The 26,549-nt window shown below is 59.8% G+C and overlaps 1 protein-coding gene across 4 annotated transcripts in view; it reads right to left on the bottom strand.

The window, feature by feature from the left end:
• Positions 1-26,549, bottom strand: part of SHISAL1 (shisa like 1) — an 83,439-nt gene that overhangs the window by 50,450 nt on the left and 6,440 nt on the right. Inside the window, exon 1 of one of the 4 annotated variants that reach the window (XM_025881494.2) lies at positions 26,308-26,432. The exons of the other annotated variants lie outside the window; for them this stretch is intronic. The gene's annotated coding sequence lies outside the window, so the exon portion shown is untranslated. Of the gene's footprint in view, positions 1-26,307; positions 26,433-26,549 lie in introns of those variants that run through there. 4 annotated transcript variants of the gene reach the window in all.

The raw sequence follows: 26,549 nt of genomic DNA, 5'->3' as shown, positions 1-26,549 counted from the left end.
GAGCAGCATGGCTATTGGGAGGAACAGTGCTGCAGACTGGGGAGCAGCAGGTGCAAAGGTCCTGAGGCAGGAGCAGCCAGGAGGCCAGTGGGGGATGCTGGGGGTGGGGGGAACAGGAGGCCACCTGAGGCAGGGCCTTGGCCCTCGGGGACCACTTCACATCAGGTTGTTGAAGCCCCGGGACAATCCTGAGGGCACCTCACCATCACCACCCCCTCCCTGCAGGGGTGTGGGAATGGAGGCTGGGGACAGGAGAAGGCCTACGTGTGCTCTGTGTAAACTCAGTGGCCCAACCCGAGTCCCAGCAGGCTGTAAGCTGCCTGTGGCTGTAAGAGGTGTAGACACTCGGGATGGGGATTAATTCGCTGAGCCCCTAATATGTGCCAGGCTGATCCTCTTCCCTCGTGGCACCTCATCATGGTGTATGAGTTGTGTCTACCCAAATCCTACGTTGCAGTCCTAAACCCCCCGTACCTCAGAACGGGACCTTATTTCGAAATAGGGTCATTGGAGATGTAGGTCACGCTAGAGTCTGGTCGGCCCCAACCCAACACGACTGGGGCCTTATAAGAAGGGGAAATTTGGACACGGAGACACGCACGGAGAGGAGACCATGTGAAGACAGAAGCAGAGGTTGGGGTGATGCCTCTAAGCCAGCGAACCCCAAAGATCTCCAGCAAACCTCCAGAAGCTGGGGGAGAGCCTGGGCAGACTCCCTGGCAGCTCCCAGAAGGATCCAGCCCTGCCCACACCTTGATCCTGGACTCTGGCCTCCAGACTACAAAAGCACACACTTGGGTTGTGTGGTGCTTTGTTCCGGCGGCCCCAGGACACCACCACACACCCTCCCGTGGGGGTTGCCCCAGCACGGGTTGGGATGGACACTGAAGTGTGAGGGGTGCTCTCGGCTCACCTGGGAGCTGGAGCCTGGACAGGCCCCTCACCACCACTCCGCCCCTGGTGGAGACCTGCGCGCCCTCCCAGCCAGGCTGTCCCCTCAAAGGCAGAGCAGGTTTGGGGGGGCTTCCTTGACCCCTCCAGTCCTGTCTCCTCGTTTGGTGAAGGCCTCCCCCTCCCAGGGGAAGGTCTGAGAGCAGAGGACACACTGCAGAGATTTGCTGCCAGAGAATATAGTTCTGGAAGAGGGCACTGGGAAGGGCATGGCACAGTCCACAGGAATGGCCTTCTGACAGCCCAGGCTGTCCCGGGGCACCTGCTCTCGGCCCCCGCCAGCCTGTCCTTACCCTCGGGAGCTCACAGCTCGGTCAGGGAGGGCACAGGGCCACCAGCTGGGGTCCGAGGAGGCCCTAGTCCTCCTGAGTGGGGGCAGGCAGAGCAGGGAGCCACCCTGGGTAACCCGGAGGCTCGAAACTTCCGAGGGAGCAGACATGACTGGACTCCAGGCCAAATGCAGGAGGTGGATGGCCGGGCCCTGCGGGTGGACCAAGGATGCCAGGTGCTGTTCGTCTGAAGCGTGAGCCAGGGTAAGAGGGGTGACAGCACGAGGGGAAGATGGAGCCGAAACGCCTTCATTGGTGCTTACGCCAGCTGGTGTCGGGGCAGCCCCGGGAGAAGGGCCCTCCTATCTCTCCCACAGGCCTCCCTACACCCATCGGAGCCCCACTGGCTGTAAGCTGCTTAATTGTTCTGAGCCTGGGCCTCCTCCCGGCCTCCCTCAGGGCTCTCCTGGGAGGATGAAGGAGATTAAACATTTCAAAGTGCTTAGCCAGGATTTGCACCGAGGAAACCCAAGGATCCACCCTGGAAAACACAGGGCGGGGGGGAGGGGCGGGGGGGGGGGGAGTGACAGGTCCTCTGAGATGGTCCCCTCCGAGCCTCCACTCTGTAGGTGAGCAAGCCAAGGCCCACTGAGGGCTGACACAGGTCTGCAGACTGCGGGCCCTCTGGCTCCCGTAGGATGGGGCTGCCCCACTTTGGGAGCCAGGCTCAAGTCCGAGGGCCAGGGGGTTTGTTGAATGAATACAGGGAGGGGGGCTGCACCTCTGCCTTGTACCCAGCACTCCCTCCTGCTGCTCCAGCCCCTACAAAGCCCTCCTCATAGTAGGGGGCTGCACGCACACCTGGGTGTCCCCCTCTTTCTCCCGTGAGCCCAAATCCTGCACCACCCTAGAAGCGGCTCCAGGAGGCCTGCCTCGATCCCGTCAGCTGGGAGAAGTCTGTCCCTCCATGAGACACGTCATGTTCCATCTCTTCTTTCATTCATGTGTTCATTCATTTACTCATTCACGCATTCTCCCAACAGCCACTCGTTAACCCCCAGTCTGGAGCAGGGTCTGGGCTGGGGTCTAGGGGCGGGGAGGAGGGGGTAGGCCAGGCTGGACGCCCACCAAGCTCTCCCTTACGTGATGGGTCCCCAGGCCCTCCTCTGATAGGCCATGAGGGTCCTGGGCCAGGGCCTGGCCAGCTGGGGGCCATGGCCATGGAGCTTGGGTTCCAGAGTCCCACAGACTGGGTGAGAACCCCAGGCACTCCACGGCTCGGCGGGGCTCCCCACGCCCACCTGGGGCTGCCTGGGCGTGACTCCATGGCAGGGGTTGGCGGCAGCAGAAGCCACAGCCCTGTTTGCTGGACAAAGGTTGGGGTACAGGGACTCGGCGGGGCGGAGGGGGGCATGGGGGCCTATGGAGAGGAGCTGCTCAGGCGCCAGAACTGAACGCCAAATCTACGATGGAACAAAGCCCACCACATTAAAAACTCCATTTCTGGGCGCCTGGGTGGCTCAGCTGGTTAAGCGACTGCCTTCGGCTCAGGTCATGATCCTGGAGTCCCGGGATCGAGTCCCGCATCGGGCTCCCTGCTCAGCGGGGAGTCTGCTTCTCCCTCTGACCCTCTTCGCTCTCGTGCTCTCTCTCATTCTCTCCCTCTCAAATAAATAAATAAAATCTTTAAAAAAAAAAAAACAACTCCATTTCTCACGAGACAGCAAAACTCAGAAGCCGGCCACTCCAGCCTGGCAGGGTCAGAGTGGCTTTGGAAACTCAGTGGCCGGCAGCAGCTGTGGTCCTTGGTCTGTCCTCAGGGGTCACGCAACTGACAGCACCAACCTTCACAAGGCCAAAGCCATGCCCTCGCGCCCTGCGTGGGGTCTGCAGAGGGGGACGTGTGCTCAGCGACTATGAGCTCAGGTGTAAAGGGCATGTCAAGCCACCAGGTACGGCCACCTGGGACCCCCACAGGTGACAGCTGTGGGAAACGGGGAGCCACCTTCTTCCCACCGGGCTGCCCCAGAGCCGGCTTTCTCAGGTCGTTCCCACACCCACCCCCGCCCGAGTCCTGGACTCTGACTTTTCTCCACGTAGTCTCAGGGAACCTCGCCACCCAGCACTGACAGGTCATCAAACCCCATCTCGTAAAGAAGGAGACTGAGGCTCAAGGTCACACAGCTCCTCAGCGGCGCAGGCGGGAGGCCAACCCAGCCTAGATCCTGCTCGCCACCTCTGCGCAGCGGGAGTTTCCACCTCCCCCCGCAGCCCCCCGAGAAAGCACATTTAGCACAGACAGATTAGATTTATTGTCCTGGGTTCTAGTTCTTTGAAAATTGGTAAACGGTCCATGAGGGTAGCTCGGGGCCGACAATAAAACTCCAATAACTGAGAGAACATTCTGGATGAGTAGGACTCCCCCTGAGCTCTGGCCGCATCCAGAATCACGAGTCGGGTATGCATCTCTGCGGTCCACCCCTCGGGTCAGCCGGGGACTGCTGTTCCCAGATTTGAGGATTATTTTTAAACACCGAATTTGCGAGGCTGGAGAGGAGAAGGGCATGTGGAGAGAAACAGAGCTGATGAATTACACCCCACCGGGAACAACAACAGATCTGCTTTCTCGTCAGCCCGGCCGGGCGAGGGAGGGACGTGGGGTAGGGCCTGGCTTCGGTGCAGGGGTGCTGCCCAAGACGCCTTGGGCCCAGCACCTGGAGATATCTCCCGCATCGTCTCTGGGGCTTCCCCCCACCCCTTCTCAGACCACCACACCCTCCCCTGGGCGGGGCCAAGCGCATCCTCCTGCCAGGACTGGGTCAAGAGCAGCGTGGCCTGGAGGTTTGGTCCTTGAGCTTGGACCACACTGTCTGGGGCCAAGTCCTGGCTCCACCTTTGTAACCACAGCCCGTGTGGCCTGGGACAGGTCTCCCCAGTCTCCTTGGACCTCGAATGGGGATAAAAATGGTATCTAATTCACAGGATCCTGGACCATTGAATGAGGTGATGCATCGAAGCGCCTGGAACAGAGCTGGCGCGCAGTGGGCGCTCAGAAAGGGTCCGTGCTGAGTGCTCCTTGAGCTGTCTCTGCCCCAGGAGCCATCCAGGGCCAGGTTTTTTCTGAAGTGCCCGTCTGACCAGCAGCCCACTCTCTCAGGAGTCCTGGCAGCTCCGGGTTCAAGTCTCCATGCTCCTGAGGCCCCGTGTGGTCTGGCCCTCGCTCCTACCCCCTTACTCTCTCCGCTCCTCAAGGGTCAGCCCTCTCCTCTGCGCCTTGGCACGTGCCGTTCCTCCACGCCTGGGACACCTTTACCCTCTCCTGCAGCTAGGCAGTTTTGACCCAGCTTTCAAGGCTCAGCTGGGGTGTCCATCTCTCAGGAAGCTTTTCTCCCCCTGACTCCCTTCACTCCCCTGGGTGGGCTCCTGAAACTCTGGGCCTGCCTCTGCTCCAGGGTTGTCCTGGGCTGTGTGGGATTCACCCGCCACCAGAGTGGGCAGGAGCATGGCAGGGCACAAAGCCTCGAGTGCAAATCAGGAGTAGGGACAATGAGGGGTACACCTGGCCCTCTTTAGACCTGGCCCCCCAAGCCCTGAATTTCCTGGAGTTGAGAACAAAGACGGACATGTGACTAGTGCTATGTCCCACCTTGCCCCTCCCCTGTGGGGGTGCATGAGGGGCAGGAGAGGTAGAAGGCGCAGCTCCGTGGCCAGCCCTTTGGCAGGGCCAGGATAGGTCCTGCCCCAGCCTCCTGGGTGCCCGGTTGCTGGAGAGCAGAGCACAGGAATCAGGACTTTGGCTCAGGCTGGCCCTCCCTGGGTCCCCCTCTCCCCAACTCCTATGTTCAAATCAGACCAAGCTGCGAGGCCCGGCTCAAAGGCCACCTGGTCACCCTCCCCACCCCACTGTCCGGGGAGTGGTTCCTCTTCCGGAGGCCCACTCAATGAATACCTAACAGAGCTCCCCTGGGGGCCAAAACCAGGGCAGGGCAGGGTGGGGGGCATGCAGACAGAAGCAAGAGGGACACAGTCCGGCCCCCGTGGGACCACGGCCTGGGGCAGAGTCACAAAGCAACTGTTTCCGTGAGGAATTAGTCAGGAAGCTTGGACGTTCTTCTTCCTGCTAGTAGCTGTGGTATGAGGACTACGCATGAGTAAAAGTAATGAAAACTGGGCGGGGCCCTTTGCGAGCAGCAGGTGCCCAAGAGACAGGTGTTGGCACGGATGGGAGGTGGCAGCTAACAGCTGTTGGGGACCCTCCCTGGGCTGGTGGTGCTTCACTCAGGAGCTCAAGCACTGCTCGCCACACCCCACCCCTGAGGCTGTACCCCGCCCTCCCCAGGATGCAGGTGGAGGGTGGGGGCAGAGCCGGGATTCAAACCCCGTGCTCTGCTCCTGAGCCCTGTCTCCACCGACGGATGAGCACGTGCATGCCCCAGGCAGCCCACAAGGGCACACACATGTCCACACACAGTACACGCCTGCACACGCACGCGCACGTGTGTAAGCGCACATGGTATCAGCAGTGATCTTTAACTGCCAGCCTGGTCCCAAGTTCCCAGGGTGCTAGCGGTGCAGACCTAACCCGGAGTTTTCGAACTTTTGTTTTCAGGACAACGCCCACTTCAAGGTTATGAAATCTCACTCTGAAATGTGAAGTCTGGGAATAAACATGTGGGGAGGCGAGATGCCTGTGTGAAGCAAGATCAAAGTGGGTCCTCCTGACCCCTGCGTGCCTGCAGGAGGGAACAGGGAGGGAGGGAGGGAGGGAGGGAGGAAGGGAGGGAGGGAGGGAGGGATGCGCTCCCTCCCCGCGCCGGCCAGGGGCCAGGGCAAGGTGGCTGGTGCACACGCGTGGAGGACAGACATGGGCCAGAGACAGACACGCGCACTGAGCCCCTGCACCAGCCCCTGCACCAGCCCCCTCACCCACGGCTTCCCACTGAACCTCGAGCTGGCCCCCGAGGTCCCCCGTTGTTCCCACCTCCATGCAGACCTGTGAGCCCGGGAGGAAGTCTGGCCCCCTCTGGACCCCCTCACTTCCTCTCCCTTGCATCCGTCAAGCACCATGGGGTCCCCCCCGCACTGCTGCTGTACCCCTAACCCATCCTCACCTTGAAGCCAGAGAGCTGGCTTTCAAAAATCAAGCTCTGTGGCCCTGATCAAAACCCTGCCAGACTCCTGGCTCCTCCCTGGCTGGAGGGGTTCCCCTGTAGCCACACTGGCCATCTCTCCGTCCCTGCACTCTACCCCAGCCCGCTGTCCCTTCCCTGCACCTGGCAGTTCCAGACAATTCCCCCGGGGCCTGGGGCCTCCAAGAGGCCTTCCCTGAGCCCTGCTGCTATGCTCACTGCCCGCTCACCTTGCCTTTCAAATGCAGATGGAGGTTCTAGTTGCGCACTTGGAGCCGCGGCTCTGAGTACATTCGTCTCTTCCATTGGACTGTAAGTTGGATGAGGGCTGGGACCCAGAACCAGGGACATAATTTGCAGGGCCCAGCACAAAATGAAAAACGCAGGCCTTTGTTAAAAAAAAAAAATGATTAGGCATTTCTAGATAGCTACCGCAGAGCATTTAAGCCAAGCTTGGGCCCTCCTGAGCGCCCGGGCTCTGTGGGACTGCGCCGATCACGCACCCTCGACGCTCGCCCTGCTGAGACCACATGGTCGCTGCTTGTCACTGTAAGCAGCATGGGGCCTGGCACATAGTGGGCCCTTTACAAACACTTGCCAGATTGGTGAATGACTGTAGGCATCATCAGCTCCATTTTTCAGATAAATAAACCATAACTTAGGGCGACTAAGTGGTTTGTGTCGACCTGGAGGGTGGCAGGGCCATGACCTGAACTCAGGTCTGTCTGACTCCAAACAGGCTCATGGTGGGTTGGGGGTGACACCACCTAGCCTGGGATCCCAGCTCTGCAGCTCACTAGCTGGGAATTCTAAGCAACTTCCTTCCCTGGGCTCAGGTTTCTCATCTGTAAGATGGGAACCATGCCCCCTCCTTGCTGGGGTACAAAGGAACAGAAAGGACCAGAAATGCTGGCAGAGCACCCAGCGCATAGACCACGGACTCCACAGATGGCTCTTACCTGGTGTTGCCCACTGTGTTTCCAAAGCCAGTGGTTTAGGTACCTGAGAGTCTCCTGGGGTGCCCCTTAGCAAATGAAAGTGTGTTTGAACAGTCGGCCTACAGGTGAATTCCTCTTCCTGCTGTCTGTGCCTCATGTTAGCACTAACACCCTTCCACCCTGCCTGCTGGCTAATCGCTTCCCTGCCTGGTGCCAGGTTCTGGGGCAGAGGGGACCTCTGGGCCTCTTATCCTCCCCTGCCTTGCTTTGCATACAGTAGGTGCTGACTAGATGTTTGCTGCCCAAAGAGGAGGAACTCTGTCCACACTCACTGGCCTGGATGCCAGGTCTGCCTTATCGCAAAGAGCAAGCTTTCAGAGGAAGCAGGGTAGAGCCAGGCAGAGGCCTTTAGTGCACCATGCCTGCCCCTCCCGCGGAGATGGGGGGCTTGACTTCTCCTGTCATTGACAGTGACCTTGGGCATCAGCCTCATGGTGGAAGCCACTCACCTTAGCCGAGAAACCCCAAACCCCAGCTCTGCGGCCAGGGCACCCAGGTGGGACGGCTCAGAGTCTTCTATGCTTCCCGTCCCCCCCCCCCGTCACCCATATCAGGTGGGCATGATAACGCCCGCTCCAGGGGGCCCCTGGACGGTCAAAGGGATCTCTGCAAACTGTAGTGTGGGGTGTTGGAAAGAGTGTTGTAACGGGGGCAGAGTGCACATTACCACCAACTTGGAAACCACTGCTGCCCCCCATCCCCCCTTCGAGAACACACTGCAGTCTCTCCTTGATAAAGGGCTCTCTCCCCTCTTCGACCCCCTGCACCCAGCCAGCTGGGCTCTGGGTTCAAGTTCTAACCTCGGCTTGCTTCCCTGGTTCCCCTCCTTGACCCCTGGCCCTGGGCCAGGTCTGCACACACCACGTCCTTCCTGTATGTTCCGTCCTCAAATGCTGGAGGCCGGCACTGCCGCTCTCCCCACGTCCCAGGTGAGGCCCAGGGAAGGGCACACAGCAGGCCATCCCGGCCCCCGGAGTTTCTGCTCTCCCCCCCGCGGGGCCACGCCGGGTCACAGGGCCAGCAGCTCCCCCAACTCCACCTCGGTTTCCTCCCTAGTTGAGGGGAGCACTTGGCTGAAGCCATCGAGGGACACTCCGTAACCTGACACCCCTCTGCCTCTGTCTGTTCCCTCGAATTATTTGGCGGCACCATGGAGATAAAACAACCCCTGGAAATCCCACAGGCATTCCCCCCCCGCCCCCCCGCCACTGGAGCAACACAAAAATATCCCATGAAGAATGAATCACTGAAAGTGTCAGGGCAGGAAGAGGAAAGACAGGCCCACAGAAGGCCTGCTGGAGGGTGGCCTCGATTTCTTTCCCGGCCTCCATCAGTGTGGGGGGCCCTGGCCCCGGGAGCCCTCCTCCTGGGGGAGAACAGAAGCCGGAGCCAAGCCTCAGTTTCCCATCTGTAAATGGGGATCACACACTCATCTTGAAAGGGTGCTGGGAGGGACCAAGCAGGCATGTGTGAATGTATTCATTCATTCATTCATTCATTCATTCATTCATTCATTCCCTACGAGGTGTGAGCTGGGCGCTGGGCAGGGGACGACAGATGGCGGGCCCAGTGGGAACAGACCCGTCCCAACCCTCACGAAGCCAACCAAACACCCACATGAGTGACTCAGGGCCTTGGAGCAGATGGGAGGGCCCTGACCTTGTCTGGATCGGGGGCGCTCAGGGAAGCTGAGTTCTGAGGTAAGCAGGCTTTCCCCAGACCAGGAGAGGGGGGCCTGGGGGAGAGAGCACGCCAGCCAGCTCGGGCAAAGGCCGAGAGGTGGGACAGAGCTAGGGGACGAGGCCAGTGCAATGGGAGTGCGGTGGGGGGAGGAAGCGGGGGGAGGCGCGGTTCACCTATCAGGGCCCAGGTGAGCACTCTGGGCACAGAGTAGTGCTGATGGGCTCACTCCCATAACTCATGAGGACCACCATAAACTAGGGGTGCTACACTCTTGGGTGGGGAAGGGACAGGGAAACAGAGCAAAGGACAAAGCAAGTCAAGTGGGGAGCGGGGAGCCATTCGAGCACCTTCTGTGCATTCTTGGGTCTGTAATCAATGGGTGGGGGGGAGGGGCCGGCCCACACTCATACAGCTGTGACCCTGCGGGGGGCCCCTATGTCTGTCCACTCGGTCCTCTGTCTGGCCAGCTAGGTGTGCACACAGGCCACCCTGGGGGGCTGGGGGGAGGGGGTGGGGGGGGGGGGGGATGTTGAAAGAATTTAGAGCTGAGCCATCAAGGAGGCCAGCTCCCCCTCCCTCCCTTCTAGCCCTCGAATCCTGCCTGTCCTGAGCTGGGCCAGAGATAAAACCCCCTTTCTCATCCCCCGAAGAACGGGTGCTCTGCTTATCACCAACTTCAGACTGGCCTGGGTTCCCCTTATCCAGCCACGGCCCAGGCGGACAAGGGCCCCCAGGGTGACCGTGCAGTCAAGGGGAAATGGGAGCCGCGGGGCCCAGGAGAAGTGTCGACCCCGCCTGACGAGGGTGAGGGGCAGGCAATATTTATTTAATTCTCAGGATTAGGAGGGGGGTAGATCATCTGTACTTTTTACAAGTGAGGAAATAGGCACTTTCTTATCTCCTCAACTCCACGAGCTTCATCACTCATCCTGGGCCACCAGCTAGTCGGTGGCAGAGCTGAGACTCGATGTGGACCCCAGGGTCTCACAGTGGCCTCTAGGGTGGGGGGAGGGGTGTTCAAGGAACGAGACTTACAAACGGGAGGTGAAAGTGAGGGCTGTTGCAGTGTAATGAACGTGGGAGCCATTTCTGCGCGGTGCTTACCAAGGTAGGAGAGAGCCAGAGGGCAGGCTCTGAGCCTGGGATCCACACACTCGGATCCACTTCTCAGCTGTGTGACCCTGGGCAAGCCCCTGCACCTCTCTGAGCCTGGGCCACCTCAACATTTTTAAGCTACTATTCAAAGCGAACCTCCTATGTGCCAGATCCTGAGAACCTATGGCACATAAACGTGTAGCCCTAATGTTCCATTACTCTTCGTGATTACCCTGCATAGGAGTTCCTATATTCACCTTTGCAAGGGCTGGATGCACAGCACAGACCAGCCAGCCTAGTAGGAGTACGATCCCTCCGCAAGCTCAGGGAGGCCCAGGAGAGGCTCATTTCACTACATCCTCTTAGACGTGGTGGGTGCCCAGCCACGGCATGGTAAGTGGCACCAACACACCCCGTCCTGGGCTCAGGGGTGCTGGCCCACATGTACCAGGTATGAGAATGTTCCTGGCAGCACAGGTTTAGAAGAGCAAAACCCTGGAGGCGAGCCAAATGGATAGACGGGAAAATGCACTGTGGTATGCCCAAACACCGAAACACTCCAAGCTGCCGAGGGCACCACAGCCACGCCGAACATCTCAGGGCACTTTAGCAACACAGGGCTGAGGGAGAGATTCAGGTCCCCAGATCAAACATGGCAGAGTCCACTTGCTGAGACTAGAAGGAGCTGGAGAAACACGCACTCTTGTAGAAAACGTATGGCCGTGACCAGGGCACAGAGGGGAGCCAACACAATGCTCGGGCCCTGCAGAGCAGGGGGTGAGGGAGGGCACTCGGGGCCAATGTTCCAGCTCCTGCATTGGGTGGTGGGCTCGAGAATGTCTATTATGTTATTAATAGGCAAACAAGTCAGTAAAGCAGCTTTGACAGGAACCGTAGTGGAAGAACACCGGGAGAGGGACTAACCTAACTCCCCTGGAGTCCAGGCAATAAAATATAAAATCAGTGCTAAAAAATATGGACAAAAATAAAGATTATGTCCCCTCCCCCATCGACCGTAAATAGTCTCAGCTCCCAGACTCTGGGGGGGCGACACCAGGGCCTGGGGAGGGGCCCCAGGTAGCTGGCTTGGCAGAGTTCTCTGGAAAGGATGCCTGTGCTCAGATAGGCCTCCTGGACTCTTGGCCTGGTGCTGTCACCTCCCCACTCCAGCAAGGCTCTGTCTCCACATGGATCCCTGGCTCCTCGCAGGCACAACCCTGTCCCTTCGAGTACTTCCTGGTCATCAACTCTCTGTGCCGCGGCTTCCTCGCCTACAAAAAGGGACACGAACCGTCCTTCCACGATTTGACCTGACCGGGCTTCTTCCTCTGTAAGTGGGTGCCCTGCCTCTCCCCTCTCTGGGTTTGGGGAAGACTAAGGAGATGAAGAGCATGCTGATCATTCACAGTGACCAGGTGACCCAGGGGTGGCAGGACAGGTGGTCACTGCCGAGGGAGTGAATGACGCCAAACGGATGTTGGTAACTGAACACACAGCAAATCACCAGCTGCTCTGCAGATGTTGGCAGAGGGCACACAGCAAAGCCCCCACTGGATGCCAGGTGCTCTCGGCTGTGCCCTTGACACCCTGACCTCCCATGATCGTGCTTCCCTAACCCAAAGAGGATGATGGCACTCTGAGCCTGGCTCAGGTGTTGCTGTTACTAATAGTAAGCCCCAGTTGTGGAACCCAGATTTGAAACAGACCAAGCTAAGTAACTGGGGTGTATTGTACCTGGGGTGTGTTCACCTTAGGGTGAGGTACCTGCATCAAGGGTACAGTATGTCGTGGGGAAGAGCTAGCGCTTATCAGTTCAGGACCTTGGAGAGTTAAGGGACCTCTCAGACCCTCAGTTTCTTCTTCTGTCTAATGGGAATGGTGTTCAGAGCAGGACAAGATGTGTGCAGAATGTTGTAAGAGATGCCTGGACCAGGGTGCCTGGAGTGTGGCCCTGCACTTGACTTGGGAGCTGGCTAGAAACGTAGGATCTCAGAATCTGCATCTTTATCCCAGCTCTTCAGGGGAATCTGACAGACGCCCAAGTATGAGAACCACTGGGCTAGTCAGAGTTCAGGAGACGTTTTCTAGAAAGAGCCAGATAGTACTTATCATTGGCTTTTGAGCCACTGGGTCTTGTTGCAATAACTCAGCTCTGAGATCAGAGCAAGAAAGCAGCCATACGCGATACTAAGCACATGGGAGGGGCTGTGTTCCAGTAAAACTTTATTAACAGAAACAGGCAGGCCCAGCTTGTGAACCCCTGCATTAGAGCCTTGATACCCACCATGAAGTCCACGGACAGCATCCAGGGCATGTCCTGGGAGCTGGCTGGAAACACAGGCTCTCGGGCTGCCCCACCTGCCGAATCAGGGACTGTGCCTGCTAACCAGTCCTGGTGCCTGCTAACCAGTCCCAGCACCTGCTAACTGGTCCCACCATCTGCTAACCAGTGCCTGCTAACCAGTCCCCGCACCTGCTAACTGGTGCCTGCTAACCAGTGCCTGCTAACCGGTCCAAGCACCTGCTAACCAGTGCCTGCTAACCAGTCCTGGTGCCTGCTAACCAGTGCCTGCTAACTGGTGCCAGCGCCTGCAAGTTTGAGAAGCCCCAGCCAGGGCACACACCAGGGAGCAGGCCGCAGATTCTCCAGGCAGCCTCCAGGCCCTGCCGGTTCCCTGGCCGGGGGTGGGGGGGTGGGGGGGGTAGGGGGTGGTGTCTGATGAGCAGGGGCAGGGAGGGGGGAGCTGGGGGAGGGGCTGCCGAGCGAACTAGTAACAAACCCTGGCACCAACTCCAACTCGGCTAATGGGCAGCAGCTGCTGTTGCAACCAGAGACTCGTCAGCTGTGATTAAGCGAAGTTGCCTTTAGGCCAATCAACTTCAAAATTATGCAAATAGGGCCATATAGGAGACCACAGGGATGGTGCGTGCGACCCCCCCCCCCCCCCACTGCCCCGACATGGCACTCTTAACCCCCTACCGCTGGCCTGGGGGGCCCACGTTCCCCTGAATCACCCCTCGACCCACTCCACTTCTGGGGGGGTTAACGAGCCTCCCGCCCACACTCCCCATAATTGGCACCAAAGCTGCTGAGCAGGAGGTGAGCCAGCAGCCGCCAAAAGCCAAGCTAGGCCCTGCTGCCCCTCTCAAAAGCATCTGTTGCCACCCCCCGTTAGCTGGCCTGGGTCCCTATCCCACTCCAGCCCCCAGCGAGCCAGGCCTGGCCTCACCTGGGACCCTCCACACCCAAGAGGGCTCCCTGGTGGCAATGGCCAGGCAGCTGGGGGACACAGGTCGCTCGCAAAGGTGGCAGGAAGTGGCTCCTGGCCGTCTTCCCCTTGCTCACCCCTGCAGCCCAGACCTGAACAGACAGCAGTCCTCCTCTGGCTCATCTCCACTGCTGGGGCCCCTGGCACCCCAACCTGAACTCCTCGGCCAGCCCCAGCCCTGTGGTTCCCCACCTTGGGCTTTGCTGCCCCCTCTGCCAGCCATTCCTATGACTGATCTCCCAGGAAGAACGAGGGGTCGGCCATGAGACTGGTGTGAGAGGCGGAGGGCATGGGGGTTCCAGGAAAGTGGGAAGACCCCCGCGTCAGACACATCCCCCGCACCCCCATGCCATCCAGAAGAACAGCAGTATCACATGGTCTTAGGTGATCTGGAGGGAAGCCAGGCCTGGGGTCACCATGTCCAGCCACCGTCAGGTGTCTGGTCAGGAGCTGGGCTCTGGAATCACACGGAATGTTCTGAGCCCCTGGCGCTTTTCTCTTCCTGCCTGCTTCCCTGCTCTTCCCAGCCTGGGGGCTCCTCCCCAGCCCAGCCAGCACCTCTTCCCCGAACTGGAGAGCCATTCTTTTGAGTTACCACTCCGGAAACCCAAGACTCACTAAGAAACCTGTCTGCCGGTGTCCACGGAGCGGCTGGAGCCCTCTGACCATCCCCCAGGTGGGCTCTGTGTTCATCTTGGCACGAGAGATGCTGGAGAGGGAGCGGGGAGCGAGGGGCCGAGCACAGGCCCTGCGGGAGGGAAGGCCCTGCCATCAGGCCTACACCCGCCTCCCCAAACGGGAGTCCATCCCGGTCCACCGTGGTGATGGGGCAGAGCCCAGCACAGGGAGGGCGAGCCTTCCCCCCACCCCGGGGGGCTCCTGGGCTGAAGGAGACGTCCCGGCCCACCTCAGCAGGCTTCCCGCTTTTCCAAAACTGAACATCGCTAAGAATGGGGAGAAAATTGCTCAATTTTAGAGCATAGGTTGACATCTAGGTAAACAGTCTTATGGAGGTCTAATTAGTGTGCCGCTTTGGGGAATGTGGGCTCCAAAATTTCTGGGGAATGGAGAGGTAACATCAAAAAGCATTTATGAAAGAGCTCTGTCAGCAAGGAAGCCAGGCAGAACCAGGGTGGGCAGGGTGGGAGTCCACGAGGAGGCTGGTGCTGGGCCGGGCCTGGCCGAGGGCGGCCGCAGAGAGGACAGGGCCGCAGGCTGGCCTGGGGGAGGTCCCACGGTGGTCCTGTGCCCCCGGACGCCTGACCTAGTCTGTCTGGGCCTCCCTCCTGCCCGCAAAGTGGGGTGCTGGTCCCAGCCTCATGGGGGTGGCCTGAGGGATGAAATGAGGTGGTATATGTGAATCCAGGACCGGGCTGGGGGGTCAGCGGGTGGTCAGGAAATAGGGTTTCCTTTCTCAGCCCCTCCGTCGCTGGGGCTCGGGGTTTGCTTCCGGCTGTTCCATGTTCTCTAACGTGAGCTGCTCGTGACCCCGAGATGTGGTCCCCGGAGAGATTATTAGCCTCAGATGTGGACACGGAGGAACGGAGGATCAGAGAGGCTGTCAGTCTGTTGGGAGCTGGGGGAGGTTGTCACATAGCTCATACAAAGCCGACCTGGGACTGGCACCCGGGTTTCCAGATTCTCGGCACAGGACTCCCTCCACAATGCCACACTGGCCACAACTGGCACAGTCTACACATCCCCGGCGTGGCTCGGGGGAGACGTCTGGGGGCTCACAGGGCTCTCTGCGCCGTCGGGGCGGGGGGGGGCACCGTCCTTGGACCAGAGCCCACAGGCTCCAGGCTGTAGAGGCAGAACCCACACAAGAGTGAAACTGTATATAAGAACTGACCTTCTTTCTGTACAGTGGAAACAAGAGCAAAAGACTATTTCCTGAGCACCTACTATGTGTCCAGCCCTGGGATTGGCATCTGACAAATACTGTCTCCTTTAATTTTCGAAAAGGGGGCGGGGGGCTGCTGCTCCTAGTGTGCAGATAGGAAAAGTAAGACCCTGAGAGGTGGTGTCACCAGGCCAAGGTCACAGAGCCGCTGACCTACGGGCACTTGGCCCCAAGCTGGTCCAGTTTCCAAGTCAAGGTCCTTTCTGGGCCTCGGGCTCTTGGCCTTGGGCAATCGGGAGGAAGTGGTGTTAAGGGAGAAGGCTGCCACTCTCCCGAAATGAAACCACCGGGAATTTCCCCCTCTCCCGAGGCCTGGGGGAAGAGCAGAAGAGAGACCATTTTTGGAATAAGCTGGTCCCATTTCCCACCCGGCGCTGGAGGCCCGGCCCTCCGCCCACACTCAGGACTTCCCGGCAGACCTGGCCCCTGATTGAACTCCTCCATCCACAGACCTCGGCTCACCACAGCCCCTGGGGCCCCGTTCTCCTGGGGGAAAGTCCCACAGGGAAGCTGGGGAGGAGGGATCCGCACTCCTGCTTCCCCCCCACCCCCCACTCTACACTAGTCTGGCCTCACACTGAACAGGCTTATTTTAAAACAATCAGCATTTGGCTCAAGCTGTGAAAACGAAATCTACATTTGGTGGTGTCAGGAGAAGTGGATAGGCCATGCCTGGGAAAGAAGGGGGTCGTTGGCGGGAGATCCCCCGAGTGTCTCAGACCTAGCTCCTGGCCTCACAGATGGGGAGGGGGGAGGGGGGGCACCCAGGTATCAGGGTGACGGATCTGGTTCCAATGTCATCACCACCACTAACTGACGTGGGACCGTGAGTAGGTCGCTCCATTTAGAACCCCGGTTTTCTTCTTGCCTGCCTCCCTCCCACCCATCATTCAGCCAGGAAACTTCCACCGAGCCCCTGCTAGGTATCACCCCTGACTCTCAGCCCTGAGGATGCAGGAATGAACTAGACAGACACTCGCCCTTGGCATGCGGAGGCCTCGGTCTGGAGCGGGGAGCAGGCCTCTCCATCCCTCCCCACCTGCTGTCTGCACAGAAGGGACCGAGCTCAGCGGTGCCCATGTTGGCTATGCCCACGCCTGAGGTCCCTGTGGACCGTTGGCTCCTGGCGGAGGCCGGAGCCAGGGCTGATGCCCCTCTGAGACCCCGGCTGCCCAGCCCTGCCCTGGGCACGGAGGAGGAAGAGGCCGGGAGTGGGTGAGTGGGGGGCCAGGGCAGCAGTGCAGGGGCAGCGAGGAGCTAAGAAGCCCCGGCCCCGGCCTTGGACAGTCCACAAATAAACTGCTCATCCCTCTTCCCAACTGAGAGAGAGAAAATAGCTTTCACACTATATTTTCTGATTTTTTTTTTCCCACTTCACTGCTTCTAAATCGATCCAGAACAGATTGTCCAATTGTTTGAATTTCAGGAGAAAAGTCTCCTAATCTTTCCCTCGCCCTGCCCAGAATTCTGCCAGGCCCTTGCCCTCTCCTGGTGACCCGGCTGGACGTTCCCACCTGCTGGCCTGTGGCCCTGCAGGAGACGGACGGGGGCTCACCCGGGCTGGGAGTCTGTACTCTCAGGTGGCGCGCATGTTGGGCACCCACTGGAAATACCCTGGCCCTGGAAGAGAAGGCTCTGCTTCCCCAGAAAGGACTGAACTTGGCGGGGGGCTCTGCAGGCAATGGGGCACCCTGGGAGCCTGGCAGACTGGGCGCAGCTGGAGGCTGCCACCTGCCTCCCCACCCCTCTCCCGTCAGGAAAGTTCTCTGGATGCTGGGCTGAGCCACAACACAAGCAACTATGAGGGGCCGTCATCATCCCTGTTGACCAAGCGGCAGGACAAACGCTCCTTAACTTGCCAGAGTCCTTGGAGGTCAGGCCACTGCTGAATGCTACAGCCTCCCCTGCCCAGCCTCTACCACCATCACGGGACAGCCGTGCCCAAGCACCCAAAGTGCGCCAGCTCCTTTTCCTGGGCTCCATATGCATTGTTCCTTTTGCCTCGATGTCCCTCCACCCTTGCTCACTGACCTGGTCATCTCATACTCTACCTCCTGGGGTGCCACCTCCTCTGGGAAGGCCTCCTTGCTGCTCCGGCCCCTCTCTCCAGGCACAATTGCTCCTCCAAACCCCGTCATCACCCACACTTGCTCAGTCCCTTACATGGGACTCAGACCCGTAGGACTCAGACTTCCTGCAGACCACAAGGCCTGGGTGCAACTTCAGGAGTGAATAACCATGCCACAGGGCATCCGAGCAGATGGCTTATGCGCTCCTGACACCTGGCCCCTTCGGAGGTGGCCACAGGTGGCAGTGGAAACCGGGTGCCAGATATTAAAGACCCCACAGCCCTCGACCTTCGGGCCCAGACGATGCTGGGGCAACCCCAGTATAACCGCACTCAGACCCCATTCCTTCCCCAGGGTCTCGCTGCCCTGCATCCCCCTCCCCAGAGAGAAGGAGCTCTCTGTGATGGTGACAGACGAGTGGAAACGTGTGAAGGGCTTGCTTCTGGAGCACTCTGCCTGGCCCCTCAAGCACCCAGGACCCCAGAGGTCCCGCTGGGGACCCCAGTTTACAGAGGATACTGAGACAGAGAGGCGGCGGCTCGGCAAGGCCACACACTGGTGACGGGTGGGCACAGGACTGTGGCGCGCCCCCCCCCCATGCCGGCGCCTCCCCCGACCACGAAGCGTATCCGGCCTCCCACCGTGGAAAGAGTCGAAGCTGCCAGATCCAAATCCTGGCTTTCTGCTTAGCAGCTGTGTGCTCGCAGGGAAGTCATCACCCGGGTAGGAGTGGTAACCTGTCCTTCCTCATGGAACGTTCCCAGGATTAAATGGGCTGGTGTTTACAAAGCGCCCGGGACGGGGGCTCCGTGGCGACTCACGGGTCTCCCCAGCAGGTCGGGGCGCCTGCAGGCCTGGGAGCCAGTGTTCCCGTGCCCAGGGCCGGCAGGCCGAATTCTGCCCCGGGTTGGCAGTGCCCTCGTCCCTGCCCCTTCCCTGACCCCGCGCTTCGGGCCCCTTCTGGAAGCCACCAGGTGGCTCACAGGCTGCTCCATAATCTCGGCCTGCGGCGTGTGGAGTCCAAACACCTCCTCCGACTTTCAGTGTAGCTTCACAGATTACAAACTACGCTCAGACACGTTATCTTTGCGCACCACCAGCCCCCAAAGGAAGGCAGCGCTCAGCCCGCATTATGGAGGAGGGAACAGAGGTTCGGAGCTGCACCCGGACTTCGCTGTGCGAAAGGGGAGGAAGCCACAGCCCGAACTCAGCTCTGTCCGGCTCAGAACCAAACTGGCAGGGACACTGGTGGCCTGGGCCCCCGGACTTGGGCCACCATGCCCAGTCCCGGGGAACGGGGACAGTAGACGTTTGCACAGAGAAGAGAGAAGGCCACAAAGCCCATTCCACCTCATTGCCAATGGCCTTCAGAAGGAAGCCCCTCCGCAGCTGCCCCGATCCTAGGCTTGTGACCTTTCCTGACAGCTGTCCATCCTTCCTTCCTTCCCTCTTTCCATCCTCCATCCAACCCCTCACTCGCTCACCCACCCATCCACCCATCCACCCATCCACCCATCCATCCACTTGCCCATCTGTCCATCCTGCCCGGGCACCCCTGGGCTAGGCACCGGCCCCAGAACTAAATCAGGAATGAAGTGGTCTCCACCCTTCAAGCACAGAGAGAAGCTCCACTGCCCCTGGGAACCTCCTGGGTGTTTCCGTTATTAAGTGGACCCGTGGTGGCAATGACAATAATGTTTACTGAGCACGTAACTACGCGTCGGGCTCCGCACCAAGCAAGGTCCTCGGATTTCCTCATTTGAGTCTTGAAAGAACCTTGTGAGGTGGGCGCTATCCCCATTTTTAGATGAGGACACCAAGGCTCCAAGAGGTCAGGTAACTCGCCCGAGGTCCCACAACTAGCAGGGCTGGAGACGGGGGTTCCAGCCCGGATGGTCCCTCCAGAGTTCTGGGATAATAAATCATGGTCATCACTGTGATGGACCCAGGAGCCCGGAATATTATGATTCTTACCCGTAACCCTCAAAAACACCCTTGTAACGTACTATTATCATTACCAACGTTATCGGCCTTATTTTGCACACGAGGACACTGAGGCTCAGGGTGAACCGAGCAGCCCGACACTGGAACTGGGGCGTGAGCCCAGGAGGGTGAGCTGGGCCGGCCACCAGCCGTTCTCATGGTCCCCTTGACTCATTTCCTCATTCAGTCAACAACCACGGCCACGGAGGTTCAGGGACGACCGGCTGTGGTTCCTGGCCGCTGCAGAAAGGGCTGGAGCAGGGTGAACAGGATGAACAGTACCACAGTGACACGTCTGTTCACCGTAATAAAGTGAGAATAGGGAGAGCTGACGCAGTCGTCAATGCACACTCTGTGCTCACTAAGCACCTCTGCAAACCTTATCCGGTTCTCACAATAACCCACTTTTGCAGGTGAGAAAACAGAGGCCCGGGGGTTAGAGAAGCTGCCCAGGGTCGCAGAGTTCGGAACAAGCGGAGGGGGGACTTGTCCTGGCTGGAGCCCCGGGCACAGGTTCTCCAGGGATCTGTGGGTCTGTGCCAGGAGCCTCCCTCCGGCTCCACCCGTTGCCCTGACGATGGGCCTCTGCTCAGAGGCTCCGCTCATTCCCCAAAGGCCTCAGGGTCCCAGGGATCAGATTCCAGGCAGTCATACCCAGAGGATGCCACATTCCCGACCTGCTCCCTGAAACACTAAAACAGCAGAGACCTTGGAAACCAGCCCATGGCTGCGGGGGCATGCTGGACTGCCACCCAGAGGTGAAGGTTGGGCCTCTGGGGCTCAGTGATGATGCTGGGCTTCCTGCAAAGGGACACGGAGGCTCCCTCCCTGCCCCCATTTTCTGGATGTAGAGACTGAGGCTGAGTGCTGGTAGCTCTAGCACAGACATCCCAGGCCCCACGTCCTGAAGCCCAGCCTGGGAGGTAGTGGAGAAGGAGCAGGGCTCAGAGGGAAGGAGAAAGGGGACTTTCTAGACTTTGGTATTAGTGTCTGTGATTCCATGATTTGATTTTTAGAATTTCCATTTTTAACGTCTTATACTTATTCCCCCACCCCAAAGGGCCCTGTCTGGCTATGACCCCCAGACACCCCACTTCCTCTCTCTGGGCTCTGTTCTCCTTAGGGAAAGGGAGACTCAAGAGGTTGGCCCTGGGGTTTCCTGAGGGTGCCGGAAGGTAATGCACATGAAGGGGATTTGTAACAAGGGAAACTGCCAATGTGAAAATTGGAAGATGCCACTGGGAGCCCAAGCCTCTGCGAGACCTGCTTCAAGACTTTTCTCGGGCTGCTCCTCTTCTGGGCCCGGCACACTCCTACTCACCCTTTAAGACCCAAGCCAAAAGTCACCTCCTCCAGGGAGCCCTCCCTGCCCCCTCAGGCAGGGTAGGACCTCGCAGATGCCTGTTTAATTCTATTCTGCCCCCAACAATCACACAGCAAAAGCAGGTCCTGTCTTCATTGTCTCTGGTCTCCGGGGCCTGGCACTGTGTCCGGGCACAGGGTAGGTGCTCCGGAAATGTGGACTGAATGCAAGCTAAATTGCATTGGCTGTTGGTCTACGAATCCAGCTGTACACGGAGGATTCTTCCCGAAAAGAAAAGGAGCCTGAAGTGAAAGCAAATCACCATCCTTTCCGTAACAAGCTCGGGGAGCTGCGGAGGAAATTCTCACACTGGATTATGGAAGGAATTTGCCTTTATTTTTAATTTGCGCCAATATCTAAGAAAGCGGCACTTTATTCTGAGCCCATCATGCACCGAGGAGCTTTGACTCTGGCGCAGGAGGCAAACTTTCCCGGCCCAATTTCCTCATGCAAATCTCTCGGCGGCGGCCCGAGCCATCCCCGCCCTCCGCCGGGCATTTCTCTGACGCTTGCCAGCCAGGAATAATCAGATTATGTAGCTGGGTTTTAAAAGATCACGGTTTGTCTCATTTTCCAGGGAAGTGTGAACAAGAAATTTTTTTCCTCCCAGGGCTCTGTTAAGAGCTTCCAGAACTTAATTCAGTGTTAAATGGGTGTAATTTGGGAAACTCATGCATTATTTCTTAATTTCTCAAGGCGAGTCTGCACGCATCTGCTGAGGTACGTGTGCGTGAGGACAGATGGGCGGTAATCGGAGTGTGCGCCCTAGTCGGGGGAGGGAAAGGGGCAGGCTGTCGAGAACACGCAAAGTAAACGCTCCATTCAGGGCTGACGTCCGGAAATCTGGGATGGGAGGCATTTGCATTTCATCTGGCTTCTGCTTTTCCGCTCCGATGGCCAATGGCCTGGAGGGGGTGGGGGTGAGGGTGGGGGTGTCTGAAGCCTTTGCCGGAAGGGAGTGCAATTTTACCATCCAAGCCCCCTCCTGATCCCCCAGCCCAGGCAGCCTCAGGGGCCTCTGAAAAACACCTTCCAAGTCTGCAACGGTATCACTGAACATCCTTGGCCATCAAGGATGCTCATTCACTGTAACCTTGAGCACATCCGGGGCAGGCTGTGGACTCAGTGTCCCCATCTGTATCTGGGTACATGGACAAGTTTCCAGCTCCCTCTCGGGACCCACAGCAGCAGCTCCTGGGGCTTCCCTCTAACTTAGCATGGCACACAGGCCCCAGATGTGCTGGGGTCCCCTTCTTTGCCTGATACCCCAACTTTAGGCTATGGAGAGTGGGGGCTCCCACACCCAAGACGCTACCAGTACCCCTTCCCCCACAACCTTCATGTCCTGCATTGCTGAATGAGAAAATAGGCTCAGAGGGCAAGTAACTCGCCAGTGAGTGGCCAAGTCAGGATGCCCAGAGAAGGCTCTCCAGAAAATTTCCAACCTGGTCACAGCCAAGGGGAAAAGGAGGGAGGGGCTTGTCACAAGGGGGCCTAGCTGACACGTGGGAGGGGGTACAGTAACAGGGTCAGGGGTGCCAAGACAGCCATTGTCACAGCCAGAGAATTATCTATTTATACACTCAGTCACCCAACAAATTGAGCGCTGGTCATCTCTAGGCAGGGACTCCATGGGGACAGGTCTGAGGGGGCTTTGGGATCTTCTCTATATCCCCAATGGGGGTCACACATAAAGAAGGGGTCAAGGAATGTGTGAGCTGGAGGAAGGAAGTCAGGAAGGAACAAAAGAGGGATGGAGAGAGGAGAGGGAACTTCCTTCCTGCCAGGCTTTGTGCGGAGTGAGGCCAAAACCAAAAGAGTGGGTGGCACCTGCGGTCCCCAGGAGGCTGTGGCCCAGGCCTCTGGTCACCCTCCTCGCTTTTGGGGGCTCCAGATGTTCAGGACTCCACCTTACGGAAGAATGTTTAGGACACAAGGCCCTCCCGTTCTTAGAGGTTGACTGGGATTTCAGTAACTTCTAGAAAGAGCAGCCGGGCTGGGAAAAGCCACTTCTTGAGGGAGCCGGGGATGGGGCTCTTAGTTCATCCTAGGATCGATGTGAATCTGTCGTGTGACTCAGCCTGGGGCGAAGCAAACCCACAGAGGCCGAGTTAATAGAGGCAGATTGTCCCTACGAAGGGAGGAGATACCTATCACCCTGAGCATCAGATGGGCCGTGCTCTGGCTCGGTCCAGAGCAGAGGAAACAGATCAATGTCTCGTAAGTGAGTCTCCAGAGAGCCTGACCCGCAGCAGCTCACAGCGCGGTGTGTGAGGGCCGGGCTCCGGGTGGAGCGGCATAGTGGTTAGGAGCAGGACCCCAGCTGCGTTATTCGGAACCCCTCTGAGGCTGTTTTGTCTGCACAACAACATCCATAATGGCCAGTTCACGCAGATGGCGTGCGGATTAGGGGGTGCTGGGGCTTGGGGCTTGCTCAGCACAATGTCTGGCACGTAGTAGGCCTTCTGGCCCCTGCCATCAGATGCCAGCCTAGTGCCGTGGAGGCGCCATCCTGCACGTGTGTCAGCAAAGTCGTTTGTCATATGCAGGCGGCTGAAGCGGCCAGAACTGGTGTCCGCTTGCTCCCTCCCTCTCTTAGAAGGCAAGGGCCTGGCCATGAGGCACTCATCTCCCGCAGTGTGGCCCGAAGCGGGGAGGGCTGTCGAGGGCTTGGCTGATCGTCCTAGAGAGTTGGAAACCAGATCCATCTTCTTGTCTTCCGAACTACCCCTCCCTCTGCCCACCCCCACCATGGGTTCCCACCCGTGGGCCACGTAAGTGTCCGAGCTCCAAACCCACCCATCCTCCCCACCTTGCCGCTCCTGCTTCTGAACCCTCCCCCAGGCTGGGGGCGGGGGGTGTCCAGCTCCCTGGCGCCAGGCCTGCATGGCGGCACCATCTGCTGCCTGTCCCCCTCGTCCTGCAGCCCCCCCCCCCCCGCCCCAGGCCAATCTGCATCATCACCCATAGAGGGTCTCTGCCCAGAACACCTTCTGCTCCTCCCTTCTGGCTGCTTCAGGCCTGCCTTCTGGACCAGGCCCCCCTGGCACCCCTCCTTGGGCTCTCTGGGGCGGACACTTCCCACCTGCGCCCCCACTGCCTCGGCTTCCCCCAGGCAGGGCTCCAGTCCTGCTGGCTCGTCAGGGGCTGTTTTCTCAAGAGCTGCCAAGGGTAGAGCTGATGCCCTTCAGCAGCAGCGACGGGGGCTCGCTGGGCGGTCTGCGTGAAGGAATGAATGGATGGATGGCTAACAGGAACAGGGAGGGGCTCTCAGCGGCTCCCTGGGGCTGGCCTCCCTCCCCCCTTTCTCTCCCCCACAAAAGTCTGAGCAGCGCTGGCCCTGCCCCCAGCCCTCCCGTCCAGCCTGACAGGCTTCAGGCTGGGTGGCTTGGGACTGGGGCTGGGACACACGCTCACGCTCACACAAACACATTTACACACACACTCACACCACCACACACATTTACACGCACACCATGGGTGCTACAAACTCTCACGCCACACACACTAACACGTCCACATAGTCTCACACATACACTCACAGCTCCAAGCTGAACTGCTTCTCCGCACCGCCCCGTCAGTCCACTACCTCCCAGATGCCTGAGACAGAGCCAGGAACCCCGGGTGACGGTGACATGAAAGAAACTGGCAGTGCCCTCTACCTGGGGCTTTCACCTTGAGCCCCGAGGTGCAGGGGCCACCTGGCTCCAGGGAACTTTCTGGCCATCTCCCGCTCCACACTCAACCCCCCCGTCAGGACAGGCACGGCAAACAGCCTCTCTGGAGAGACGGATGGCTCGCAGGGGGGTGTCCTGCCCCGAGCAGCCACAGATTCAGGGGTTGGGGGGACCCCCCCATCTGGACAACCCTGACCAGCTTCGGGATTGTCCTGAGCTGCCACCAGGGGCCCGGGGTTTATTGTGATTCTGCTTTGAAAACCATTTCCAACCATACCCTGAAGACTGCCTGGCAGTGAAATGTCCCGCGGGGCCACATGCTTCCTGGTCACATTCAAACCATCTGACAGGTGAAGAAACAAGGGATGATGGAGGGACCTCCCCCTCCTTAGTCTGGCTCTGAATGGGGCCGAACTGGCTGGCTCAACAGCATTTCAATCACAGCCCAGCATGGGATTCACAGGACACCAGTGACTGAAGATGTGGTAGACCCATGGGGGTCAAGGCCCTCATTCTATAGACTGGGGAACCGAGGCCCAGAGAAGGGCAGGAAACCGCCTGGGGTCACACAGCCAACAGCACACCATCAGAAACTAATAGTCCCTTCTCAGGGCAACCTCCACCAACCTTCAGAGGTGGCAAGGGCTTCCGTGCCACTTTACAGATGGGGAAACAGAGACTCTGAGGGGTCAAGCACCTTGCTCAAGGTCACCCAGCCAGGGAAGAGAGGGCTAGAGGCCACCCACTGTGATTCCTGATGCCAGGCACTTTCTGCTCCCCCCTTCCAGCTCTGGGGTTCCTTGGGCAGGAGCAGTCACCAAGCCAAGGGATCAGAGAGGCCGAGAGAGGGAGGGTAGACACAAAGAGGCATACAGACATACTCCCAGGGCAGATTATGTAACTCCCCTTCCCTGGCCCCATCGCCCCAGGGGTGCGGCCCGCCACCCACACCGACCCGCCGGGCCTGGCCCAGGAGCCCAACACTGGCTCTCTCCAAAGAGAGGACAGTTGGAGGCGCCAGGACGCACTGGCATTTCTTCCTTTCTTTTTTCCCTCTGGCTGACTTAACAAATACTAATACTGATAATGATAATAATAATTAGAATAAATATAACCTGAAGACGCTTGGGGTCTCGTTGCCATGGCAACCGCTCCCGCTAGTGAGCTTCGGAGGCCGCCGGGCCACCCGGCCCCAGGCGCGGGATCAATATTGATTCGGCCCCCGGGAAGCGGCGGCGGTTCCATTGGGGCCACGCGGCAGGCGGGGAGCCAGGGGCGCGCTCTTGGAGGGGGCTCTTCCTGGTCGCCCGCGCCGCCCAGCTGGGGCCCCCGGAACCGGCTGGGTCCCCCCCATTGTGCCTCCGGAACTCTGTCCGGCGCGCACGGGGCTCCCGGCTCGCTGCGCTCCGGGACTAGGTCCTCGGACGCCGGTCCCCACCTCGGACGCGCATTCCGGTCCCAACTGCTCCGTACCGGCACGACGCGCTCCGGACTGCTCCTCGGACCCGGGCCCGCCTCCTCCCCAAGGTTCAGCGACCCCGACCTTGATTAGCCCTGGCGCGGACCCGAACGCCAGAGCACCGGCTACCCCACACGGCTCCCGCCCCCAGACTCTCCGCCCGGCGTCCCCGGCCCCTTTCCAAGGCACCGCCGGACCCTCCCTCCGAAGCACCCAACGCGGCTCTCCCAGTGCGCCCACCCCTCCCCGCCCCGGGCGCCCGCACCCCTCCCCGCCCCGGGCGCCCGCACCCCTTTCCGCGGAGCCCCGGCGCCGAAGACCCCGCCCCCCCACACGCCGGGACCCTCCCCCTCCAGGAGCCCCGCCCCCGGCCCCCTATGCCCGCGGTGCTCCGACCCCGGCCCGGCGCGCCCTTCCCCCGCGCGGCCCCAGCCCGGCCCGCCCCGGGGCGCCGCTCACCTCGTGCCCGCCGCCCGCTCGCTCCTCGCTCCGCCGCCGGGAGCCGGCGCCCGCGGGGCTGAGCCGCCTGCTGGGGCGCGGGGCCGCCCACGCCCCCGCGGTGCCCCCGCCGCCGCCGCAACAGTTGTCCCGGCCCCGGGGGCTGCGGGGACTCGGGGGCCCGGGGGTGGGGGGTGGGGAGGGTCGGGGGCGCCTAGACGCGCGGGGCGCGGCGCGGCGCTGGGGCTCCGGCTGGGACTCCG

This window comes from Callorhinus ursinus, unplaced genomic scaffold (assembly GCF_003265705.2).
Source record: "Callorhinus ursinus isolate GAN/ISIS: 27379988/994484 unplaced genomic scaffold, GSC_fseal_2.0 scaffold48, whole genome shotgun sequence".
Taxonomy (NCBI): Eukaryota; Metazoa; Chordata; class Mammalia; order Carnivora; family Otariidae; genus Callorhinus; species Callorhinus ursinus.
Note: the sequence above shows the minus strand (reverse complement) of the source record. Positions and strands in the feature narration are given on the sequence as shown.